The sequence below is a fragment of the Gracilinanus agilis genome, chromosome 4, assembly GCF_016433145.1.
Source record: "Gracilinanus agilis isolate LMUSP501 chromosome 4, AgileGrace, whole genome shotgun sequence".
NCBI lineage: Eukaryota > Metazoa > Chordata > Mammalia > Didelphimorphia > Didelphidae > Gracilinanus > Gracilinanus agilis.
In genome coordinates this window covers 353,890,380-353,916,792 of record NC_058133.1, presented here as the reverse complement: position 1 = coordinate 353,916,792, position 26,413 = coordinate 353,890,380, and the positions used below count along the sequence as shown (strand labels likewise).

The following is a 26,413-nucleotide window of genomic DNA, read 5'->3' as shown; positions in this document are numbered from 1 at the left end:
TTATGCAAATAAAGTAACCAAAATACCCATATTGAATTAAAGATTCTACTGCTAGTCATATATTCCAAAAAGCCTACAGACCAAAAAAAAAAAAAAAGGTGCCATATACACTAAAATATTTATAGTATTACTTTCTGGGGTAGCAAAGATTTGGAAAGAAAGAAGGTGCCCATCAATTGGGAAATTGCTTAATAAACTGTGTCACAAGAAGGTAATGGGATGTGTTGCGAGAAATGATGGGTACCTTTGACCTTGGATCTTCAGGCTTCATTTCTGGTGGTTGGAAGGTACGCCATAGGAGCTCTCATAATTCCAATCGGTAGCAGAATTTGGTTACACTCCACTCCTCATGCAATGCCAGTTAAGGAGAAAAGGTAATGTAAAGTGAGACAGTATAGAAACAATTGTTTAAAGTTCACTTTATAGTCTTAGGGAGTTTTGAGTCCTTCAGATTAGCACCATTTATGAAAGAGGTAGGGAAGAAGGGTGTGACAATGTGAGAATGTCCATTCTGCTTGTGACCATTAGAAATCAGTGCTTTTTTATCCACATCAAGAGAAAGAACTGTGGGAGTAGAAATGCAGAAGAAAAACATGATTTATAACTTGTTCATAAGGGTATGTGATTTGGGGTTTTGGTTTTATTTTTATTTTTTATATTAATTATGGTAATCATAGCTCGCATTTATATACCTCTTTAAGTTTTGCAAAGTACTTTCAAATATTATAATTTTATCTTCACATTAACCCTTAGAGGTAGATGCTGCTCAGCTATCTATAAATTTTATTTTATTTTTTTTATTTTGAATATTTTCTCCTAGTTACATATTTCATGTTCTTTCCCTCTCCCCCGAACTCCCCTAACCCCACTTAGCCAACACACAATTCCACTGGGTTTTACATGTATCATTGATTAAGACCTAATTCCATATTACTGATAGTTGGACTAGAGTGGGGTTTGGTTTTAAAAGATTGCTCTGTTACAAAAATTAATATGGAAATAAGTTTTGAATGATAATACTTGTATAACCCAGTGGAATTGGTTGTCTGCTCTCGGAGTGAGGGGCATAAGAGGGGAGGGAGAGAACATGAATCATGTAACCATGGAAAAATAATTAAAAAATAAATATAGAGGGAAAAAAAGAAATGATGGGTACAATGTGTATAAGAAAACATGGAAAGACTTAAATGAACTAATACAAAGTGAAGTAAATAGGAACAGGAAAACAATACATACAATAACCACAATGTGTAAGTGGAATAAGCAACAACCACAAAACAATGGAAACAATTAGAATTATTGTTGCCTTTATTAAATTATTTTGGGAATTATTCCCACCTAGCCACACAAACCCCAAATTCGAGGGGCATACAAAAGTTGCCAATAAAAATATTTTAAAATGGACAACTCTGAAGACCATTTGCTCTGAATCAGTCAAGTTAAATTAGAGACCATATCAAATCAAAAGCAGATGATCAATGCTGTGCTTGGTATGTATTCATAGGAACATATAATCTTATTGAATTCAGAATCATCTTAGTTCCTTTCCCAGTTTGGAAAAAAAACTGTTCATCCACTGGCCCATAATATATCAGTTCCAGAGTTCATAGCTGTGGATAGCCGTCTGACTTCCCAGCTATCTAGCATCTCCAATGTCACTGTTCATTCTGTTCATTACAGACACTGTACCTTGGTCTTTGTTGACATCATTGATGCGTATCTACCATTCATCCACTGATTCCTTCCACTTTTTTGGCTCCTGTGGGAACAGCCAGAATGTTGGCTGTGATAGACCAGCTCACATGCCACCTAACAGCAAACTTGTTCAGTACTGAGAGACCAAATGTTTGGAGAAGCATCATCACATTCTCTCCATCTTCCTCTTTCTCTGTCTCTCTCCTTTCTCTGTCTGTCTGTCTGTCTGTCTGTCTCTGTCTCTCTGTCTGTCTGTCTGTCTGTCTCTCTCTCTCTCTCGTCCATCCTGAAAGCATCTGGCATTGGTGCTTGTTGTCAGGCTCATAGAAGGAGTCCAGGCAACATCTTGAACCCAATTGCTGTTAGATTCCACCTTCCTGATCCTCCTTCTATTGGCCATTCACCTCCTCCTTTCATAGCTTGAATAGGTTTTCACAGCCACCCAATACAAATTTCTTGATTTAGTTTGGTTTTTGTCTAGATGACTAATATTCTAGACTTCTAGATATGACAGTAGGGGCTCAGTTGACAGCACTGAAGCCACTAAAATGAGCATTTTTTATCTTTTTCACTTCCTTCAGCCAAAACTCAGCAGTGAGATTGGCCTATTTGTGCTGCCACAGGCAAGTTGCCATAGTCCCATGGAGTCCAGCCTTCTGAGTTCACTGGAGAGTCATGTCCTGGGGACTCATATGTATTTTCCCAACTTCCATTTCCTACCTTCCAGTCCTAGGAGAAGGAGGAGGGGATTTTTCTATACATAGGACAAATCCAGGCCACTTGGCACAAAGGGACTTCATGAATTCTCAGGTCAGCAATGAGAATCTGATCTCCATTCCATACTTTAAAGATTTTGACAAATTTATCTAATATACAGGTGGTCAACTAGTGCCATAATAGTCTATTTGGGCATCATGAGTCATGTACTCATGGGTGTTAACCTACGGTATTAGCCATTGACATTCTACTGGCTCTAGAGGTGGTTCCCAATCTTGGATGTAGGAGTTTTTCCTGGCAATGATGGCCAAAATAAACAAATGAAAACTAATGTTGCAAAATTAGAAAGAAAAGTTTGGCCTGAAAAAAAATATGAAAAGATACTTGATCCAAGAACGTGGAAGACTGCCTATAATGACAATTTTTTTAAAGCATTGATTTTTTTCTCTTCTTTTTTTCTTTCTTTTATTTTAAAAAATCCTTTGTGCTGTGTGACTCTGGGCAGGTCACTTAACCCTAATTACCTAGCCCTTACCATTCATCTGCCTTAAAACCAATATACTGCATTGATTCTAAGACTGAAGGTTTAAGAAAAAAATCCTTTGTCATAAGAATGGCTCTCTAGGAGGGGTCAGGAGAAAGATACAAGGGAAAATCACAACAATATCAGAACAAAGTGATTATTAAAATATTTAAAAGTACTTACCATGTCTTTTGGAAACCACCTATTTCCTCATCTGAAACCAAATTTCCTCAGAATTGTATTCCATCACAATCCTAGTAGAGGTGGCACAGTGAATAATAGATCATTGGACCTGGAGTAAGGAAGAACTAACTCTTACTAGCTTCTAACTCTTACTAGCTGTGTGATGCTAGGCAAGTCACTCAACCTTTATCTGTCCCAGTTTTTTATACTCTGAAATGGGGAAAATAATAGTATTTTCCTCTTAGGGTCGTTATAAAGACTAAATGAAATAATTTTTGTCAAGCATTTAGCACGGTGCTTGGCAGGTTGTAGGACCTTAAATACTTATTCCTTTCCTTTCTCCTTTCTTCATCTATGACAATTATTCTACCATTGACTAGTTGATGAGTCTCTCCTCAGTTTTTCATTCATTTTTGCTATCCCAGAAAGGGCTGTTCTAAGTACTTTTTTTTTCAGTTGAACTATGTATGAGTTGAATTATAACATTTTGAAACTATCTGTTAACTTATTTGAAACCATATAACATCAACAATGTCATAACAAACAACTCTGAAAGCTATAGGAATGACCATTCATACAATGATCATTCATGATTCTAGAGGTGTGATGGTGAAGCACACTGTCCATGACAGAGAAGCAATGGACTTGGGATACAGAATGAGGCACACACGCACACACACACACACACACACACACACACACACAATCATTGAGGGAACTGATTTGATTTAACTATGCATATTCGTTACCTAGAATATCTGATATAGACTTGCCATGTGGCCTTGGTCAATTCTCGGTGATCTAGGCAAATAAAGGTTGTACTTTACAGAGAGGGTGTAATCCTTCTTAAGTGGAGGGAATTTCCTCATAGAGGAGTTCCCTATCAAATGAAACTATAGGTGCTTTGGAGCATACTTATTTTGTATGTCAATAGCATTCTTAGAAAGTTTTCAAAGTTTAAATTTAGCAGAACTTCACAGTAACTCAAATTTGGTGTATTTCCAGAGACTAGTCAATCAACAACACTTATTGTGTGCCTAGAATGTGCCAGGAGTTGTATTAAGCACTAGGAAATTCAAAGACCAAAATGAAAGAGGCCCTGCTCTAAGATTATTTTTATTGGGGTAGGAGCAGGGGAAGAAGGAGAGGCAATATGAACATGTATAAATTAAATAAAATGAATTCTGGGTAGGGTGAGGGGAAGGAAGGAGCAGTAGGTGAGGGGAATAGGAGAAACCTAAACAGAAGATGGTACTTGAATTAGACTTCAAAAGGAACTTGAAAGTCTAAGAAGCAGAGATGAGAAAGGCATGGGCCCAGTTTGTGAAACGACATGGAGATGGAAGATAAAAAAGCATGTGTGATAAATAGCAAGGAGACCACTTGGGCTCTTCTATCAAGTCTATTAAGAAGGAGAATATCCTAACAGGTAGACAGCACCAAATATTTCTTTTTTCATTCATTTATTTTTAGAATATTTTTCCAAAAACAAGTATTTTTTAGCCCTTATCTTCCATCGTAGAATCAATACTGGGTATTGGTTCCAAGGCAGAAGAGTGGTAAGGGATAGGCAATGGGGGTTAAGTGACTTGCTCAGGGTCACACAGCCAGGAAGTGTCTGAGGCCAGATTTGAACCTAGGACCTTCCATCTCTAGGTCTAGCTCTGAATCCACTGAGCCAATCAGCTGTCTCCAACAACAAGCTTTTCTTAAGTATTTACTATGTTCAGGTACTGTGTAAAGGACTAAGGACACAAATATAAATGTACCTGGGTGAAGAAAGGTCCTGGTCTTTTAGCTTCCAACTTTGAGAGGGAAAAAAATGTGGTTCTTAACTCTCTCCTCCCAGGGTCTCATCAACTCCTTCCCCACATGGGTACAGATTATTGAGTAATCAGTCTCCACCAATAAGGAGTATCTTACACAGATGACCTTTCAGTTGCAAGTTACACAAGGAAAAAGAAAGATTGTCTCTGCTCTCCAGTTGACATTCTAATGGAGCAAGACCAGGGATACCGGTAAATGCTAACATCTAGTTCTCTGAAAAAATGTATGATATTTTAAAGTTTAACCTGCATTTTTAACATTTTCTCCATTTCCTTAAGTCTAGACAACTGAGAAAACAATAAAGCAGTCCCTGCATTTGTAACATTTGTCAGTTTCTGAGGAGAAAGTGAACACACAGAAAATTTCAATAGACTCTCAAACCAGTAGAAGCTGGCTGTAATACACCCCTGGTGAAAACTATATATAAGAAGGAGTTGGAAAAGGCAGAGAAGATTACCCATATAGGGATAGATGAGAGAGAAAGACAGAGACAGAGAGACAGTCAAAGAGAGACAGAGACAGTGCAACATGGAAGATGGCAGGGTGGAATTCCTGCAAGATACAGGGTCAAACCTCACCCAGAATACCAGGGGACCCCCCCTGGAGAACTCTGGGTGAGGGGACAGTTTAAAGCAGTTAGGGGAGTTGATTCCTGGAGGTAGAAGCGAGCAGGTCACTCTTTGCTGAGCCCAGTTCTGGATAGCTTTGGTGGTCTGTGGCATTAGCCATTTTGGTTCTTCTCTGTACTTTGCCTGTTTAGCTGAACTAGACCTTTCCTGCAATAGTATTTCTTACCATTTAGTTATTTTAGATATTAGAAATGATAATTATAAGCTCTGAGGGCAAGCTAGTTACAAAGTCTGCCACTCCCTCCTGAGGGGAAGGTGTAAAAGTGTTTTTATCTAACAGTTCAGGGCTTCCCAGATCTTAAAGTTCATAACGTGACAATACATACACATAAAAAACTGAATTATACTAGAATGTGGGGAACCTATCTCAGGAAATAATGAATTTTAAAAGATGACCAGAAAGAGAGTATCTAGTCTAAAGGAATAAGCTTCTTAGGTAGATATTTAGCTAGTATGGGAAGAAATATTTTGGGACAATCTTTTTTCTGTTCTGAGGCTTTTAACTAGCACAAGATGAATAGGATTTTACTCTTAAGTTACTGACAACCAAATGGAGCTGATTTCTCTCTGAGAGGAATGTGTGTCTTCCCTTTGGTAGCTCTAGGCCTCACCTTGCAATCTTCCACAGACCTTTACTCTATGTGGTATGACCACCTCTGGGGTCCACTATGTCCAGGGGTCCACCTTTTCACCCACCACTGTCCCTCTCATCATGGTGAGGTCTAGACTCTCTGGGGGAGAGGCTTATAGATCAGACAGCTTTCTGCCCCATCCTCATCCTTGATTTTTTTAAAATCCCAGTTCAAAGGACTCTTTGTTATGGTTCTATTTGCACTGCACAATTTGGATGTTACTCTATCCTGCCCATATGTAAGATCAATTCTGTTTCTACAGCTTATAGCATGTTTCTCCCTTAGGTAAAATGCTTGGTCTTTATTGACACTGGAGCTTAAGACAACGAGATGTGTGAGAAATGTAGTATGTCAGTTCTGGTCAGATAGCCTTTTTGTTTCTAGATTTGGTTAGCAATAGGATTGGAAATTATTTACATGGATACTTTGAGTATGCAAACAAGTGGGCCTGTCAGATCCCCAAAGCATTTTCCTCTATAATCCTCCTCAAGTTTACCTGTGCCGTCTGATCTGGGAGATTTCAAGCCCCAAGGACTGATGGAACTGAAAAGTATATCTTCAGTTAGTGAGGGGAAAGGAAAGCAAAAAAGCTTCAATCTCTTCCTTCTCCAAATGAAATATCAAAACTTTAAATTTAGTCTATTCAATCCAATTTGCAGGAAAAAACCCTCAAACTTGAAGGAGTTAAATACAGTGCTCAGTACACATAGTGAAATAAAGCCAAAAGGGGGGAAGAGCAATAAAACTATTCAAATCACTTCACTTTCTGTTGTAGCTGCTTAATCCATGACCTTAGACATTTATCTGCTCAAACCCTGAAAGTGCAATCCTCATATAAATTTGTTATAAAAGAAAAACTTATTAAATAGCATTTTGGCATTTATCCATAGGATCATAGATTTATAACTGGAAGAGACCTTAGAGGTCATCTAGTTTAACCCTCTCATTTTTCAGATGAGGAAAATGAGACAGAATTTTTCTAAATCACACAGGGGGCAAAGCTGGCTAGTTTTTGAAATAAGATTCTCTGACTCCATATTCAGTGTTCTTTGTGAACCAATTGCTAAAGTTCACAGTCTCTCTCTATCCTCAATGTTGGAGAAATCTGGAAAGCTATGTAGGTTGCTACAGAGCCCTTTCTTTTACAAACTTTATATAAATTTCTGAGAGTGAAAGCCTTTTGAGACAACACATCTTTATAGTTCTCATGCTAGAAAACTCTTCAGTAGATTAAAATGAAAGACTAAGATATATAGAAAGTTACTTGGAATTCTTATGAGCTAGCATGAGCTGAATGGTTTAATTCAGGGAAAGATTTTGTCTGGCTCAGTTCTAATATTAGACAAATCAGTTTGCTCATCTCTAGGTGACCTATTTGTTCATTCATCCAAGTCATTACCCTAATCTCTATATAGTTTCTGTGTGCTGTAAGATAACTGAACATATGGGATCCATTTTTAGCAGGCAATAGCATCATCTTGAGAATGATTTTAATTAACTTAAATACATTTATAGAGAATCTTTTATAAGGGGGTGATTGGATTTTTATAAACTGATAATAACCAGGTATATCATGGTGAGGAACAGAGATATGTCAAGTGTTTCATAAACCTTAAAGTGTTATATAAAATTTGGTTATCATCATTATTATTATTTAATTCTTACCTTTTCAGTAAAGTTCAGATTAAATAGTTCTAGACCAAGTCTTCTCCTGTATTCTTTCATATCTAATTTTTTGTAAGATAATTGCATCAATGATTTAAATGTGAAAGAGACCTTGGCAGTCACCTAAACCAACTCTGTCATTTAATAACCAAAGATGTTGAGTTCTCCAGGATATTTTGAGGTTTCTATTTGTAGGTCAGGGTTTTGTGGCAAGTCAGCCCTTGAAAGACAACAAGATTCTAACAAATAATTCTCCTATACAACTCATGTCTTGCTAAGTTGGCATGAAAAATTTGTAGTCTATACTGATATCTTGAATAATTGATACCATTTCCTTGTATAATCTTCATTGATCACTAAACATCAACTTCTTAATAATTCTTCAGTAATTTATGGTGATAATGAGAGTCATCCTAAGATCACTTGTGTTCATAAACAAATCTTCATGACAGCAAGCATTTTAAAAACTGCTTCTTTTTCAACATCTTTGTTAGCTGAGTTCATTTGGATGTCACCTAGGAACAACCTTTTGATTTCGCTTTCAGAGCTTAGCCATTTCATAGGAACCTACAGGAAATAAAATAATTTTCATTTACATTAGGTAAATTTAGTGGTGTGTACCTATTGTCGGCCTTTACTATTGTTCACTGAAGATACTTGTTTCAAAAGTATGTGCTCCGAGAACACCTACCAATTTTCTCCATTGTTATCCCTATATATGAGCATTATAATCATAGTAATATTATTATCTTTGTACATCAGTTTTATAGGGCCTGGCTCATAGAAGGTGATTAATAAATGCCTGCTTAGTTGTTGATTATAAGATGTAGCACACTGGACTTCTGGGACACATCAGCCACAAGATGGAAGATTTAACATTTTCTTTGATTTCCATGACCTGGGAAACCTCTCCAAAACAGAACAGATGCACCAAAGATAAAGCAACTTCAGCTGTCTCCATGGTCTAGGGTACTGAGAATTCAGAAAAACACAATCCCATCCAAAAACCTCTGAATGACGCTTGCTGACCCTGATTTCATCACCACTCCTCCCCTACCTCCCATACTACCAATAGCATCACTACACTAGGCAACCCAAGGACCTAACATGTGGGTCAAGGATTGCAACAAAACTCAACCCTATACCTTAGTTCTCCTTTCTTCTTTCCAGTGTGTGGAGACCCCAGATCCAGGCTGTGGAAGTTTGCTCTCTGATAGTGACAGATAATTAGTATAGCAGGTGATAGTCCTTCAGGATCAAAAGGGGGCTGCCAGTACTGTAAAGCTCTGAACTGTCAGCACTAGGGAAGATAACCCTGTAGCACCAGCTGCAAAGGTCTTCATTGTTGGTGCTAGCCAGAGAACTGAGGAACAGAGGGAATTGGAGAGGACATCAGTAAAATACATGTATATGTGAAGAAGGCTGTGCAGAACTCCACTAAGCCTGAGGGAAAGCGCGTGGGTCAGTTCTGACCACCCAAAGTTCATTTAGAGACCTAGGCTGGTGAACTCAATTGCCCAGCATGGGAGGAGGCTGAGATGCTTTGAGATATGGCCCCCAATAAAACCACGACCAAAGAGGATAGAGTCAGAAACTGAACAGGGAAAAAACAGGAAGGAGAAAGTGGTAGAGCTGAAATTACCAGAGATCTCAGGAAACAGAAAACTCAAAGATGTTGAACATAAACAGATAAATCAACAGGGAAAACATTAATGACAGAAGGAAATATGGTTTCATTCTAGTAAATAAGTTTAGGCATTTGGGGATATATATTGCAAAACAAAGAATAATTATCCAATAATTAATTAGACAAAGGATATTGTGGAAATATAAAGAGGGCATGGAAACCTTACATTCTGTTCTTGATTCAAAAGAGAAATGAGAATTATGAGAGCAGAATTTATGACTTGAACAGAAGAAAAAAATAATGGGCCAAATAGAAAAACTAGAATCTGGGCTGTCAGATCTTACCAAAGAAACAAAGGAGAACAAAAGTTTGAGAATACAAATATACAGAAATGAAGAATGGTTTTAAAGAGGAGAAGCAAAAAATAACATTAAAAGAAAATATGCTCACCATGGAATCCAAACATATTTATCTTCAGGATGCATAGAAACAATCTAAGAATCATAAGAGGCAGCTAAGTGGCTCAGTGGATAGAGAGCCAAGCTGGAGTCAGGAGGTCCTCAGTTCAAATCTGATCTCAGACACTTCCTAGATGTATGACTCTGGGTAAGTCACTCAACCCCAATTGCCTATCCTTTACTATTCTTTTACTTAGGAACCAGTACTTAACATCGATTCTAAGGCTGAAGGTAATGGTTTAAAAACATCTAAAGTTTATGGGTCACAGAGAACACAAGAGAGAGAGAGAAAAACACCTTAACAAAATAATGCAGGAAATAATAGAAGAGAACTGCCTAGAACTATTGCACCTAGAAAATGATATACCAGTTCAAAGAATTTATAGATCACCTGCACAAAAAAAACTAAAACAAAACAAAACTCAAAGCTGAAAATTCCAGGACAAATAAAGGTTAAATTTAACAATTCAGCTAAGAAACAAGTTCTGCAAGCAAACAGAAGAGATTTTCAAATTCAAAGGAAAGGAAATTCAAATAATGTAAGATTATTTCTCACACACTTGAAAACATAGGAGGGAATGACATAAAGAGCAATAGATCTCAGAATCTACCCTGCAAATCTGAGCTTAACCATACAGGATAAAATAAAATGTTCACTTGATTCCTTTTTAGAAAGAAAACCAGAAATGGAGAGACTATTTGCTTCTTAAACACTCCTCAAAATAGAAAGGCAGTAGGAGTGAATAAATGCAGCAGCCAAGGACAATAACAGCAAGAGAGAGATGGAGAGGAATACATGATGTGTTGGAGTCAAATCTAGGACTAGCAGTAAGAGGAAGTTGACCTCTTTCATCTCAGAAAGAAAAGACCATATAGCATACTGGGTGAGGAGGATGAAAGGTTCAAAAAGAGGAGGAAAGGAAGGATGCCTTGCTTTAATGGTGAGAGGGAGTTCCAAAGATAAGTGATTCTGCTGATGAAGAGAGATAGTCTGTGAAGGGAGATGTGGAACTTGTGCTGGTTGTGGCTGGGTGGATTTGATGATTGAAAAAGTTTACTCATTTTACTTTGGTAGGTGGGAGATGGAACTCCTGTAGTCAACTGGCATCTAGGGTAGTAGGAAAGAGTTGATTTAGGAAGGAGATTTTGAGACAAATGCAGTGGAAATGTAACCAGGAAAGAATATTAAACAGTGGTAATATACATAAGTGAGGATGTAGTGGAGGAGGGACCCCTGCCATGGGCTGAGAAACTATCTGATACTCATAATAATTTAAAGTCTTCTGAGAGTGAGGTAGAACAGAAAAGGAAAATCCAGGAGGCAAGCTCTACAAGACAATGGCAGAAACTATCTATAGGAAAGAATCTCTGTACTTTGGAAGTGTTGGTTGAATGAGGAATACAGAGAAAAGAAAGAGAATAGATAATTATAAGGATTGTAATTCAGAGGATGAGTTTCTAGAGTAGCCCAGAAGAGAGAATTTATAATAAAGTGAGAGAAATATTTTCTGGAAAGGGGCACAAAAATGAAATTTAAGAACTAGTGAGTTGAAGAGGACAGCAAAGGGAATCTACTTGACTGAGAGAAAAAAGAAAGGGAAAGATTGTATATAATCAGAGAATAGCAGGAGAGAAAAAAAAACTAACAAAAACTGAAAGGGAAAGATGAGGGGAAGAAAATCAATGGAGAATGGCCACCTTAAAAAATACAAAGGTAAAGTAACTGAAGGAACATAGTATTAGGTTTATAGCAGAAGAGAGAAAAAACATAATTTGGAACTATATTGGAAACAGATGAAGGAAAATATAAATCAAAGTTTCCTAACTTTAAATGTGAATGAATTAAACAATCTAATAAAATGTAAATGTGACAGATTAGATAAGAAAACAAAGCCCTACAATTTGTTGCTTACATGAAACACATTTATAAAACAAGACCATATCAAAACAAAACTGAAGAGATGGAAAATTTTTTTTACTATGCATCAAATGAATCCAAATAAGCAAGAATTGAAATGTTGAAATCTTACTATCTTTCAAAGCAAAAATAAACAGTTAAAAACTAAAAGGGATAAGTAAAAAAAACTATATTATGATTAAAGAAGCCATAGTCAATAAACCTGTACTAGTAATAAGTTTATAAGCTCCAAACACCTTAACCTGAAGACGGGAGATTTCAGTATCCTTTTTCAGTTTTGAATAAGTTTAATGGAAGAGAATAATAAAAGAGAAAATATATAACTTAATAAATTGCTGGAGAAACAAAAAGGTAAAATATTCAAGATATCTCCTAAATGAGAAAGTAAAAGAAAAATACATATTTCTTAGCACCCTATGGAACATCTACAAAAAACTGAGGCAAACAAACATAAAAAGAAATAATTCATTCATCTTTTATAGACTATAATTCAATAAAAATAGTAAACAATTCAAGGATTACAAACAAAAGATATACACCTAAGTGGAAACTTAACAATGAAATCCCAAATTATGAATAGGTTAAAGAACAAATCAGAGAAATAATAAATATGTTAAAGAAAATGACAATGATGAAATAATATGCCAAAATTTCAAGGATGCAGCTAAAGTAGTTCTCGGGGAAAAATTACATGCTTGAGCATACATTAATAAATTTGAAAAAATAAAATTATTAAACTGAATATTCATTAAAAACAGGAAAGCAACAAATAAACTTAAAATGCACTTGTGAGGGGGTGAAGGGAGGATAGGTAGGAGAAAGGATGTATGTGAGAAAGGAGAGAGAAAGGTAGAGGTCCCCAGCCTGGGCAGGGGGAAATTGACCAGAGCCCTTCAGGGGCTCAAATAAAAGATCAGAGAGCAATTTAGGGTTTAGAATAGCTAAGCTTTTATTTAAATTGGAAAAGGGAAGGTCTAGGGAAAACTAGGAGGTAGATAGAAGGGGAAAAGGCATTAAGAGAGAGCTCAGGATCTGAGAGCCTCCGGGCTAGAGAAACTAAAAGGCACCAAACTTTCTCTTTTATACTTTCTCCAACACCTCCCACAAAGGAAGTGGGAGGTGTTGTGGGAAGTTGTAGCAGGGAGCCCTGGGAGTTGTAGTCTCCCAGGGCTTACAATAATTTTAAATGACACACACTCAAAGAGAATTTATTAAAAACTAGAAGACAAATAAATGAATTAGAAAAAAAATTATATGAATGTCAATGAAATTAAAAACTCAGTCTTTAAAAAGACTAATAAAATTGATAAACCCTTGATCTGATGAAAAGAAGAAAGCAGAAAATCAAATTAATAAATTAGCAAATAAGGAAGATGAATTTATCGCAAAACCAAAAGAAATGAAAAGAAGAATCAGAATATATTTGACAGTTATCTACAAACAAAACTGAGAACACAAAAAGAATAGAGGAATAGCCTCAAAATTATAAAATATCTAGACTCTTAGAAGACTACTTAAAAATCTTAAATCTTAAATAACCAGTTTCAGAAAAGGAAATACATGTAGCTGAAAAGGAACTATGAAAGGGATGGAGGTGGGGAACTCCTGGTCTTGATGTGTTCAGGAGAATTCTATGGAATTTTAAAGGAGTCAATATCCTTACTTCACAAATCATTCTCAAATACTTTAAAAAAGGCATTCTATTAGAATCCATTTATATAACAAATAGCAGTTCTAATACCTAAAAAGAAAAGAATAAAACACAGAAAGAAAACCATAGATCAATATAATTTATGGACATTGGCTCAAAATTTTAGAATAAAATCCTGCCAAAAAGACTAATACAATTTATCTGAGTGGGATTTATCTTAGGAATGTAAGGATGGTTTGACATTTGAAAAACAGTCAATATAATTAATTACATTAAATCAAAGCACACAAAAGCACATGATGATATCAATGGAGGCAGGAAAAGCCTTTGGCAAAATACATTTGTCAAATATACTAAAAACCCAACAAAGCTTAGATGTAGAGGAACCTTTTCAATATAAAATGTCTCTATATAAATCCAAAAACAAATTATCATAGACAATGGTTATATATTGGGACTTTTTCTATAAATATATGGGCAAGTTAAGATGCCTCTTCTCTCCATTACTACTTGATATTGTTCTGAAAATGCTAGCAACAACAACAGTAGAAAAAAATTAAAGCCATGAAGATATACTGTAAAGATGTGTTAAAAATTATCCTTATTTGCAATTTCCAAGTGGTTTACTTAGAAAATCAGCAAAGGTACTAATTGATACGATAACATCAGCAAAGTTTCAGGATACAAAATAAATCCAAAAAAAGCAAAAGCATTTCTATGTAATAGTAACAAAACAGAAGAAACAATAATAGAAATTGAAATTCCATTATAAGAACTACAAAATGCATAATATTTTGGTATCAACCTATTAGATTTCATAGGATTAATTGCAAAGTGCTTCTTAAAAAATAAAAACCAACTTGAATAACTGAAGGAGTATTCTGTGCTTATAGGGAGGCCATGCCAAGATAATAAAAATGATGATAATACCAAAATTAATTTATACTTTTAATACTATACCAATCAAATTGCTAAGGAGATTAGTAGAATTTGATAAAATATTAACAAATTCATTTGGAAAAACAAAAGACATGGAATATCAAGGGAAATTATGAAGAAAGTAGAGATGAAAGTGGAATAGCAATTCTTGACCTCAACTATATATTAAAGCAATAGTCACCAAAATTATCTGGTGTTGGTTAAAAAAATAGATTGATGGAATAGAATAAACAAGAGATAATCAGGTACAATAGAACTCAATAACCCAGTGTTTGATAAAATGGTAAATATAGAGGGAATTTATTTGGTAAAAAAATGCAAGGAAAACTGGAAAGGAATCTGGCAGAAATAAGGTTTAGATCAATATCTTAAACTATATTCCACAATACATTCTAAATGGATATGCAACCTTAATATTTAAGATCATACTACAAAAAAATTAGAAGAATTAAAAGAGAAGCAGATCATATACCTCTCACACATGTAGATATGTGTGTTCTTAACCAAAAAAGAGACTATTATAAAAGATAAAAGACATAACTTTGGTCATTTGAAACTAAAAATTTTCTGCACAGATAAAATTAGTGCATTTAGGATAAAAGGCTAAATGGGCATATGGGAAAAATCTTTATATCAAATATCTCCAATGAAGATTTGATATCAAGATATGTAAACATTAATAGTCATTCCAAAATAGATAAGTGGTCAAAAGATATGAACAAATAATTCTCAAAAGAATTGCAAATTATTCACAAATATATGAAAGAATCCTCCAAATACATTAATAATAAGAGAAATACAAATCAGCCTCATGGTTTCACCTCATAACCCGTAGACTGGTTAAAAAAATGGCCAAAAAATTATGAATAGTCAATGTTGGGAGGGTTGTAGAATGATAGACACACTAATGCATTATTGGTAGAGCTGTGATATGGTATAAAGCTTTCAGAAAGCAATTTGGATTTTTGTAGTTTATATCTCAAGGAAGCCATTGATAAGCAGAAAGTCCCTATACACATAAAATATTTATAGCAGCACTTTATTTTGATACCTAAGAATTAGAAACAAAGTAGATGCCCATCATTGAGATATGACTAAACAAATTGTGGTTTATGTATGTAATGGAAGGTTATTGTGCTCTAAGAAATAATGTGTGTGATCAATACAGGGGGAAATGGAAAAATCTTTATGAACTGATGCAAAGTAAGGTAAGCAGAGCCAAGAAAACAATATACACAACAAGTATATACAGCAACAGAAATAGTTTAAAGAATGATTTGTGTATTCCACCTCCAGAGAAAGAACCAATAAATAGAAATAAGTGAGGCATAATAATTTTTATATACATAATCTTTTTGTCAAATTATACCTTCTCTAATGAGAGGACGGGAGGGAGGGAGAGAGTTAACTGGGTTTTTTTAATGTAACAAACAGTTCTTTAAATGTAAATATAACAAAATTTAAAAGATCAACTAGGACTAAAATGAAGAAATATAAGAAGACATCCTCAACATATACCTTCATGGAAATGGGAGGTCCACATGTTACACATTGCACATAGTTTTAGACTTTTTCAATGCATTTATCACTTGTGTTGTATTTTTCCTCATTCTAAAAAAATATTATTTGTTATATTTGAGGAACTAACTGCACCCATGGGAAGAAAATGGTTAGAATAAAGGATCAAAAACAGCATCTGACAATGTAGTATTTAAAAGAAGCACACTACGAATGAGAGATACATGTAGACTGAAGGTGATGGGCTGAAGCAGAATAACTATATCAAGGAATTGAAGTAGGAAATGAGGAAATTAAACTATCACTTTGCAAATAATGTGACAATATATTTAGAGAATCAGCAAAAATCTAGTTGAAATAGTTAAGAACTAGCAAAGTTGCAGGATACAAAATGAACTCACATAAGTCATCAGCATTTCTGCATATTGCCAAAAAAGTCCAGCTGCAAGAGAAATTCCACTTAAAACAATTATAGACAATAGAAAATACTCGGGAATCTACCAGCCAAGACAAACCCAGGAATTATATGAACACAGAATATAAAACACTTTTCACACAAATAAAGTTGGATCTAAACAATTAAAAAAATTAATTGCTCATAGGCAGCTTGAGCTAATATAATAAAAATATCAGTTCCACCTAAATTATTTAATTATCAATGCCATACCAATCAAACTACCAAAAATTATTTTATAGAACTAGAAATAATAACAAAATTCATCTGGAAGAATAAAAGATCAAGAACATCAAGGGAATTAATGAAAAAAATGAGGATAGTGGCATAGTAGTGCCAGATCTCAAACTATTATAAAGCAGTAATCATTAAAACAGGCTGGTACTGGTTAATAAATAGAATGGTGGATCAATGGAATAGATTAGGGGTAAAAGACCTTAGGAACCTAGTGACTGAGAAACCCAAAGATCCCAATTTTGGGGATAAGAATTCATTATTTGACATAAAACCTGCTGAGTTTCTCACATCCTATACCAAGATAAGGTTAAAACTGGCATATGATTTATACATAAAGGGTAATGCCATAAGTAAATTAGGGGAATATGGAATAGTTTACTTGTCAGCTATATGGAGAAAGGAAGAATTCATGACCAAAAAAGAGATAGGGAAGATTACAAGTCAAAGGAATAATTTGACTATATTAAATTTAAAGGGTTTTTTCTTGTAAACAAAACCAATGTAACCAAGATTAAGATGGAAACAACAAAAAATTTATGAAAAATGTCTCTCTAAAGGTCTCATTTCTAAAAGATAGAGAACTAAGTCAAATTCATAAGACTATAAGCCATTCCCCAACTGACAAATGGTCAAAGGATATGAACAGGCAGTTATGTCTCCAGCTGCATTCATACTCTAGCAGTTCTTTTTCTGGAGTCAACTTGGAAGGTCTTAGTACCTTATCAATATAATGACCCACCACAACTCCATGAGTCTCATGATATAAAATATAAAATGCTATGCACCTTCATATAGAAAATGGATGAACTGAGTGTACAGATTGAAACATATTTTCCACTTTATGTATTTTCTTGCTTTTTGGGGAGGAGGGATATAGATAATACAGAAATATGGCTATCATATTTTTCCCTTTCCCAATGGATAGAATCAGAGTGGAGGGAGGGAGAGATTGTGGAACTGTAAGTGAAAAAGAGTTTTAAAATAAAAAATTCAATATCTCACCTGTTATAAGTGCTTAAGTGAAAATGACACTGACCACTTAAGCAGACAATCCATAAGCGAATATTAAACAGAATACATAAACATTTTATTATGTGCCAGTATCATATCATAACTAAATTGGAATTCTCAATTCCCTTCAAGAATCATCTCAAGTGCTGCATCCTATAGGAGGCATTTCCTGATTTCACTAGCTGTCAGTATGCACCCCGCTAATTACTTTGTATTTTTCTTATATTTCCCTATCTGTAAACATAGATTCCCCCTCTGAGTATTACCAGTGAGAATGAGCAATGAAGTTGGTAAAGTCTTAGTCCTTTCATGAAGAATTTTTTCTCACCTTTAGGGATAGTACACACCTAGAATCATTGAATTTTTAAAGCCTAAAAAGACTTTAGTGATCATATGGTCAAATCTTCCTTATTTTATAGATAGGGAAACTGAGGACTAGAGAAGTTAAGTGAATCTGGTGATTATGACAAGTTGTCAGACTTCCTGACTTTGTGTTCAGAAATCTTTCAACCAAAACTGGTATCTTCCACCAATCTACTTTCTCTGCTGAAGATGAGAGTAGGAACTCAGGGTATGGAAGGTTACACAAAAGTCAACAACCTGACTTATCTCTGAACCAACTATCATTCCAGTCCTCTGACCTACTGATAGGTCACTTTACTAGCCAAGAATCAATCAGGTTCCTGTTTCTGCTCTATCTCTGTGGTATATGAAAATCAAGAAACCTCATCAAGGGGGCAGCTGGGTTGAGTGGATTGAGGGTCAGGCCTAGAGATGAGAAGTGCTGGGTTCAAATCTGGCCTTAGACACTACCTAGCTATGTGACCATGGGCAAGTCACTTAACTCTCATTGCCTAGCCCTTACCCCTCTTCTGCCTCGAAACCAATACACAGTATTGATTCCAAGATGGAAGGTAAGGATTTAAAAAAAAAAAAAGAAAAAGAAACCTCATAAATAAAATTTGCCCTTCAGGCTACAGAGAAGACACAATATATCTATCTCCAGTTAGTGACAGCTTCCCAATCAAGAACAGAACACATAAAACTCATAATGATAGAAAGAAAGGGCCACATTACCAGACTGTTTTGACAAAAGATTTTTAGAAGAAAGTAACTCCTGGAATGAAGTGCTTTCAGGTTGGCAAGTAATGCTATAGTTCTCAGAACTCTGAGGGTTAAAAATTGAAGAAATTATTCTATAGTGTAACAAAGTACTTTTCCATGTCCTAGATGAGCAGTGCTAGCACTCTACCTAAATCACTCCTGGCAGTAATAGCCATTTCCTTAGACACACTAGAATCATTCAAGTCCTCTAAGGCTCAACATTATCAGGACCATGGACAGCGTCACTCTGTACCAAAGCTTAGAGAGGTTCAGGTTTTTTTATAATAAGGATCGTGCCTATCTCTGGTTTACAGGGAGAAATTTGCTGAAAACCAGGACAAAGGATAGGTTTTTCTTATTGTGAGATCCAGTTCTATCTTCCTTTTGTATGCTTGTGTGTATGCTACTTGCCTATTTTTTTCTTTAGAGGTAGTTTCCAATCTCTTTCCTATGTATCATGTATTTATCTTGCTTTGTATAAATTTGTTTACATGTTGCCTCCCTTATGTATATATAAGCTCCTGGACAGCAGAAACTGTATTTTGGTCTTTTATTTATTCCTCACTGCTTAGCAATAGTAGATGGTTAATAAATTTTATCAATTGATTGATAAACTATTTCTTGATTAAATAATCAAGATCTGATTCTTGACATGAGACTAAAGCACTTATTCAGGGCCCTATTGTTTAACTCTGCTCCTTCCTTCCTATCTTTCATTACTTGGATCTCTGAATATTTACTTCTAGTCTTTCTATGCTTATACTTATGTCTGTAATAGCTACTCTGTTTTCATCTCTGGACACCAACTTTGGCATACTTATTCAGACTCTGAGCCTTTTTTCTTTTACCTTATGTAAAAGATGATGTGCTAGAGTATTGTCTTTGTTTTATCTTAGGATTTAACTACCAACCCTTTTCTACATAAATAATTTTTCTGGCTTAGCTCCTAATCTTAGTTTTCCTAACCTGCTTTGACCTTCAGCTTCTCATGGCCTGGTATTAATAATAAGTAATGTTGGACAAGGATATTTGTTTTAAGTTCAAATACATCTCCTACTCTAAGTCAGGTACCGTAATCAAGGTCTGAAATAGTTTCCTGGACTTCTTAAACAAGACTAAATCCAAAACTTAAAATAAAACAATACATTTGAGTACAATTCCCCCCCTCAAGGCGCTAGAATTTAGAGGGCACTGATAGAACTTCTTTTTCTTCAGGTACAAAAAAATCAAACCTAGTATTTAACAAGAAAAAATTAAGACTTTTTCCTCTTCTCTCACTGTGTAACCTTAAGGGATGTCTCAAGCTAAGTTCCCTGTTGACATCCCCTGTAGTGGTTCCCACCCATAGGCAACAGGTCACAATGTCTCAGACCCTGTCACCTTGTCACCTTGAGGGCATTTAACTTCTATCCCTCCATGGAGCCTTGTGTTATAATGTCTGAGGTCTCTCCTCCCCCATCAATAATTTTGTCTTTAAAAATTGATTTAATGGCACCTCTCTGCTACTTGCCTTCGGAACTGTTTTGTTGTGTTTCTTGGCAAATCTTCTCTTCCTCTCTCTCCTTTTTTGAAAAAAAAAAGTCTTATTAACATGCTAGCACACAGAAATTGAAACTTTTACCTGCTGAGTTTTAATTGCAATTCCTTGATCAGAGTTTTTTTAAAGGAGGGCTTTTCATAATCATAACTGGAACAAAGGAAAATACACCATAAAGTTTTAGATATAGAATATTTCCCACTAAAGATTAAGCACACTTTAGATATACTTTAGCAAATGGCAGAGCATCAGTGAATAAGAATGTGGAGGGTGCCAGGGACCTGGGATTTGTAGGTTTACATTATTTCCTTTTCCTGAAATATAAAATTAAAATGTAAGAAGGAAGAAACTAAATGAGTGCGGTAAACAAATTTTGCCTTATTACTATCAGTAAACAAAAAAGTAGATCTATATCCAAGATGGGGAAAACCATAATGAAATATATATTTTCTTTTGAATACATATAAAAATCATTTATGGGGGCAGCTGGGTAGCTCAGTGGATTGAGAGCCAAGCCTAGAGACAGGAGGTCCTAGGTTCAAATCTGGCCTCAGACACTTCCCAGCTGTGTGACCCTGGGTAAGTCACTTGACCCCCCTTACCACTTGCCTACCCTTACCACTCTTCTGCCTTGGAGCCAATACACAGTATTGACTCCAAGACGGAAGGTAAGAGTTTTAAAATTAAAAAATCATTCATTAATTTAAGACCATAGAATTCCAAGCAACAGAAATCACAAAATATGCATCCTTCTGCATTATTTAGAGCAATAAATTCCTAGAGATCAGAGTTTAATAAAGGAATATGCTACTTGTTTTGGATCGAAAATACATGCAAGAACATAAACTAATAAGAGCAGCTAAGTGGCTCAGTGGAGTGAAAGCCAGGTCTAGAGATGGGAGATCCTGAGTTCAAATGTGACCTCAGACACTTACTATCTATCTGTGTGACACTGGGCAAGTCACTTAATTCCTATTGCCCAGTCTTTACCACTCTTATGACTTGGAACAAATATACCGCATTAATTCTAAGATAGAAAATAAAGGGTTTAAAAATAATATATGATAATTATGCCATGTAGTCACAACTTTGAGTGTCAGGACTTCCCAAATATGTTGCATGTATAACAGCACAAATACTGTCAGTTTTCACCAACTGGTTTTAGAGTTGGTAGAATTCTTAGGATTCATCTAGTCCAAACACCTCATTTTATAGATCAGGAACCTAATACTCAGGTTAAGTCCATTGAGTCCTAACTGAGGCTGCCTCCTTGCAATGTATCTGTGAACTTCTTATACAACATACCAATTGAATTAGCACAAATTTATCAGTCAGTCCATACAGTAAGCAACAGGACAGCCTAGTAGGTTTCATGAATTGCACCATATTTACACAGTAAGGCCTGATTTAATCATAATAGAGAAATCTAGTACTCAGCACCTGGGAATGTAAACCGATAGAAAAGCAATCTTAAGGATGCAAAGTGGGTTAAGGTACAAAATAATGTAATGCCTCTAAACAAAGACTTTTTGATGTAGTCACAAATATCTCACATTGATCTCTATAGCCTCTATTCTGTCCTTTGGGCTATAATATTTTCCTTTCATAGGTCAATCTTTTAGAACCACAGAAATAAAATCATGTCTGATTTTATTATTCTCCTTTATTTATAACCATATATAATCTTTTGGATACTTCCTTTAAGCTAACCCATTTTCTGATTGATATACAAAAGTTGGGTATGCCCATTGTTGGGACCCAGCAGCATAAATGTTTCAAAATACCTTAAAACATTTTTTCTTTGTCTTTTCTTATTCATGATCAGTGTCAGCTTACTATAAACTAGTGCATTTCTGTCTTTTTGCTATCTGTTCTTCAGAGTGTACTTTAAGTTGTATTGCTGATATTTTAAGAGTATAAGGCTTACATAGGGATAGGGATGGGACTTGTGACTTCATTGGTGTAGGACAGTGGTACTGAACAAAAATGGGGGCCACTAAATCTTACATAATGATCCCTGCCAGCTACATATTCACTTAGTTTTTAAATGTAATATCTTAATTTTATTGTTTTTATTTATTTATTTATTCATTCATTCATTCATTCATTCGTTTGTTTGTTTGTTTGTTTGTTTATTTGTTTATTTGTTGTGTTAAATATTTCCCTGTTACATTTTAGTCTGATTCCAACATCAACTAGTAATGTTTTGGGTCACATGCCACCTCTGGAGCATTTAACTTCCAGCTGGAGAAATTTCCTCTGCCAGTTCAGGCCAGCATTTTTTTCAATTTATAATCTTGGTGAGTTTCTGGCATTGAGAGGTCAAGTGCTCAGGATCCAACAGCCAGCGTATGTCAGAGACAGAACTTGCACTTAGATCTTCCTGGCTTTGAGGATAGCTCCAACCACCACTTGCCAGAGATGGCTTACATAGATATGAGCAAGAATGCTTGCCAGAGAGAGAGCACTGGTTCCAGAAGAAAAAATGGCAGAGACAGCTGCCTATTTCACTCACTCCCTACCCCTTCTTCTGCTGGTTTTATGTAGTCTAAACATTTCCCCTAAAATTTTCTTATTGGCCAGCATTTTACTTCACTCCCTACCTTAGCAGACTGGTCACATACATTGACTTCCACTGGTTCTTTCATTTGCTCTGCAATCAACTAGCTGTGTGATCTTGGACAAGTCATTTCTTATTCCCTGGGTACCAATTCTTCTTCTTAAAGAGGAAGATCACTCTGACTTATTTATTTCCCAAGGTGGTTATGACACTCAGATGAGGCAATATAAAATTATCTTAGGACTTGGAGGAATTCTTAGTTTGTGGTGAGGGTACTTTATGCAGATCATATCTCTCTACAATTTAATAGAATGTCTGAGATTTCATAGAATCAACAATGTGAATCTGGATAGACATCCTGCTGTCATCAGTTTGGTGATGAGCCTGTCCTAAGTAGCTAGGCTGGTCTTTTAACTATCAGTGAGCCCTTTGCAGCTTGGTAGCACCTACCAGAACACTCATTGGGCTGGGATCGACCTTGACAACCTAGGAGCATCTCCTTGTTGATGTATTGTAATAAACGCCTTTATGGGGGAAGCATTTGAAAGTACTTTGTAAAATAAAAGGGCTTGTACAAATGTAAAGTATTATCAGTGGTAGATATTTTTCTATCGCCTTTTTATTCTTAAAGAGCTATGTAAATGTCAACTGTTATTTATCACAGTAAGCTCACATCCCTTTTATGACATTCCATTCTCCTTCTCAGTACTTATGGTAACTATTATATAGCTTTCCATAAATAGACAACTGCCTAGTCAAATGAAGTGAAGCATGGAGTGTGGGAGAGACAGAAAGTTAGAAACGACTGCAAGCCTCAGGATGTTCACTAGATGGGGAAAGATGGAAGTAATTGCCTCCATGATCTTGCAGTTGAGATATCATGGATTTTCATGTGATAGAAATGAGCATTAAGGGGTAGAATGCTTTTGGGAACATCATATGTTTTGACACTATCATAACATTAGCCAGGTTTAAGTACAGGTTCTAATAGCTCCCTAGTCTTCTTTCCTACTTCCTTTGACATTGCCAGCTCTCAACTTGGGTTGTAGGACTCAGGAAAATTTGGCTTATTACAAGGCAGCAGTAATCTCTTCCTGATTTTTCCAAACAACTTGGAGTTTCAATATATAGGGAATTCTCTGTAAATACTTTATCCAATACAAGGAAGATATGGCATGGTTAAGACTAGTTCCTTTTTAAAACGGGAAAAACCATTCTTAGTGTTAAAACACAAAGCTTATCAAATTGATTGAATATGTAGCTATAAAAGAATTTTATTTTAGAGATATTTTATTTTATTTTATCTTATTTTAGAGATAAAAGGCAATACTTGAGTTCTGTTAGTGTAGTTCTCAAATAAGAATGTGGGTGGTGGGGACTGCTAGGTGGCATAGTAGATAGAACTCCAGGCCTGGATTTTGAAGGACCTGGGTTTAAATGTAGCCTCAGAGACTTCCTAGGTGTGTGATCCTGGGCAAATTGTTTAACCCTATTTGTCTAGCACTTGCCCTTCTGTCTCTGAGTTATTACTAAGACAGAAGGTAAAGGTGCGAAAAGGGAAAAAAAAGAATGTAGATGATGAGAGAAACATCATCCACTATGGCAAAAGGCAAATAAGACAATAACATGGAAAGTCACTATGGTTCAATGAGAAGAGCACAGACTCTGGAACTAGATGTGTGCTCTCAATCTCACAACTGAATCTTTTTTTCTGAATTTATCATCCTCCAACTTCCCCTTAAACATGAGTGTCCCCAAAAGCTTTGTCCTGGGCCATTTTCTCTTATCTTTTTAGAGTCTCTCCCTCTCTCTCTCTCTTTCTCTCTCTCTCTCTGCCTCTGTCTCTCTGTCTCTCTCTCTCTCTTTCCCTGCCCCACTAGTCTCATCAATTAATTGGGTTCAGATATCAAGTCTACATAGATGACTACAATAATCTATAAAGCCAGAACTACTGATCTCTCTCCCCTGCATCATCAAACACCTTCTGCAATCCCTACCCAGACCATCAACAACTCAAACTCATACTGTTCAAGCAGAACTTATGATCTTCTTCCTAAATTTGTTTTACCTCTAAGCATTGCTATTTTTTAAGGTATTGCCATTCTCCTCAATCTGCAACCTTGGAGTCATCTTTGAACCTTACCTTTTTCTCACCCTACATACCCTGTGGCCAAATCTTGTTGATTCTGCTATCACATTTCTCATATTCATACCATTCTGCTGCTCCGACAGTCATTATATGAATGTAGGTCATCATTACTTCTCTTCTATGTTATTATAATAGATGCCTAAATGGTCATTCAGCTTTCATTCTCTCACCTTTGTTTCCTCCTTCGCCCAAAATTATGTCTACATTTCTCTGACCACCTCACTCCTGTGTCACCTCTTGAATAAAATATAGATTTGTTTTGGCATTTAAACCTGTCTACAATCTGAATCTGTCCTACCATTCCAAAATTTCGTATTGCTTTCTTTCATTCACTCTACATTTTGGTGAAATTGACTTCCTATGTGTCCTCCAAATTCAGCATTTTATTTCCATGCTTTCAGAGAGATTGTCCTCCATGCCTGGAATGCACTCTTTTAATTTCAACCTTTTATAATATTTATCTTCATTTAAAGTTCAGCTAAGATGCCTCCCCTCCGCTGTAAAGCCTTCCCTATTCTCCTCAATTGCTAACCCATTCTTCCTCCTCAAATTACCTTAACTTTACTTACCTGGACATTTGCATTTTTCTAGTAGCAGGCAAATTCTCTGAGAGAAGGGAATGCCTTAATATCCCTAGCATCTAGTGTAGTACTTTGTATACAGTAGTTCATCTCAGAGTTAAGTTAGTAACCCCGGCAAGTTAGTAGCTCATCTCAGAGTTAAAATACTACAGGATCATAGATTTAGAGCTGAATGGGACCATGGTAATCAGCCAATTTAACCTCTTTTTATAGAAGAGGAAGATAAAAACACCCAATGTTCCAAAAAAAAAAAAAAAGAAAGGAAAATGTGTTGGCTGTCTTATTCCAGACATAACATAGAAACTTAACAGATGACACCTCTACACATACTGGTACACACATGTGGTGTGCAGAGGGGTTTGCTTTTATATCTGTATAGAGGACACCTTGAGGATTATTAAAATAATATGCCTTTGACCCCGATTCCATCCTGTTTCTTGCCATAGTCCCCTTGGGATCTGTATGGAGGTAACTTGAATTCAAGGAACGTAGTTAACACATTAGCTGTGCCAGTGTGCTATTGAGCTCTGGCTTTTCATGCTGAATGATATATTGTGGGATTAGGCTTTATACTAAATACGTATCTAATTGTCCCTAATAAAGAACACCCAAGTTCAACTAATGGGCATCTATATATTTTTATGATTGAACTAGAGTCAATATTATTCCTGGGAACCAAAGGCCTGTTTCTCATCTTGCTTCACTTCTGCCTGGAGCTCATCCAAGCACACAGCATCTAGGGAGAAACTTCAAAAGGTGCCACATGCTTAAATCAGTTCCAAAAGGGCAGAGCAATAC

General features: G+C 35.8%; 1 pseudogene; it reads right to left on the bottom strand.

Moving 5' to 3' along the window:
* Positions 1-1,727: 1,727 nt before the first annotated feature.
* Positions 1,728-26,059, bottom strand: LOC123246549 (annotated as a pseudogene).
* Between the last annotated feature and the right edge of the window lie 354 nt (positions 26,060-26,413).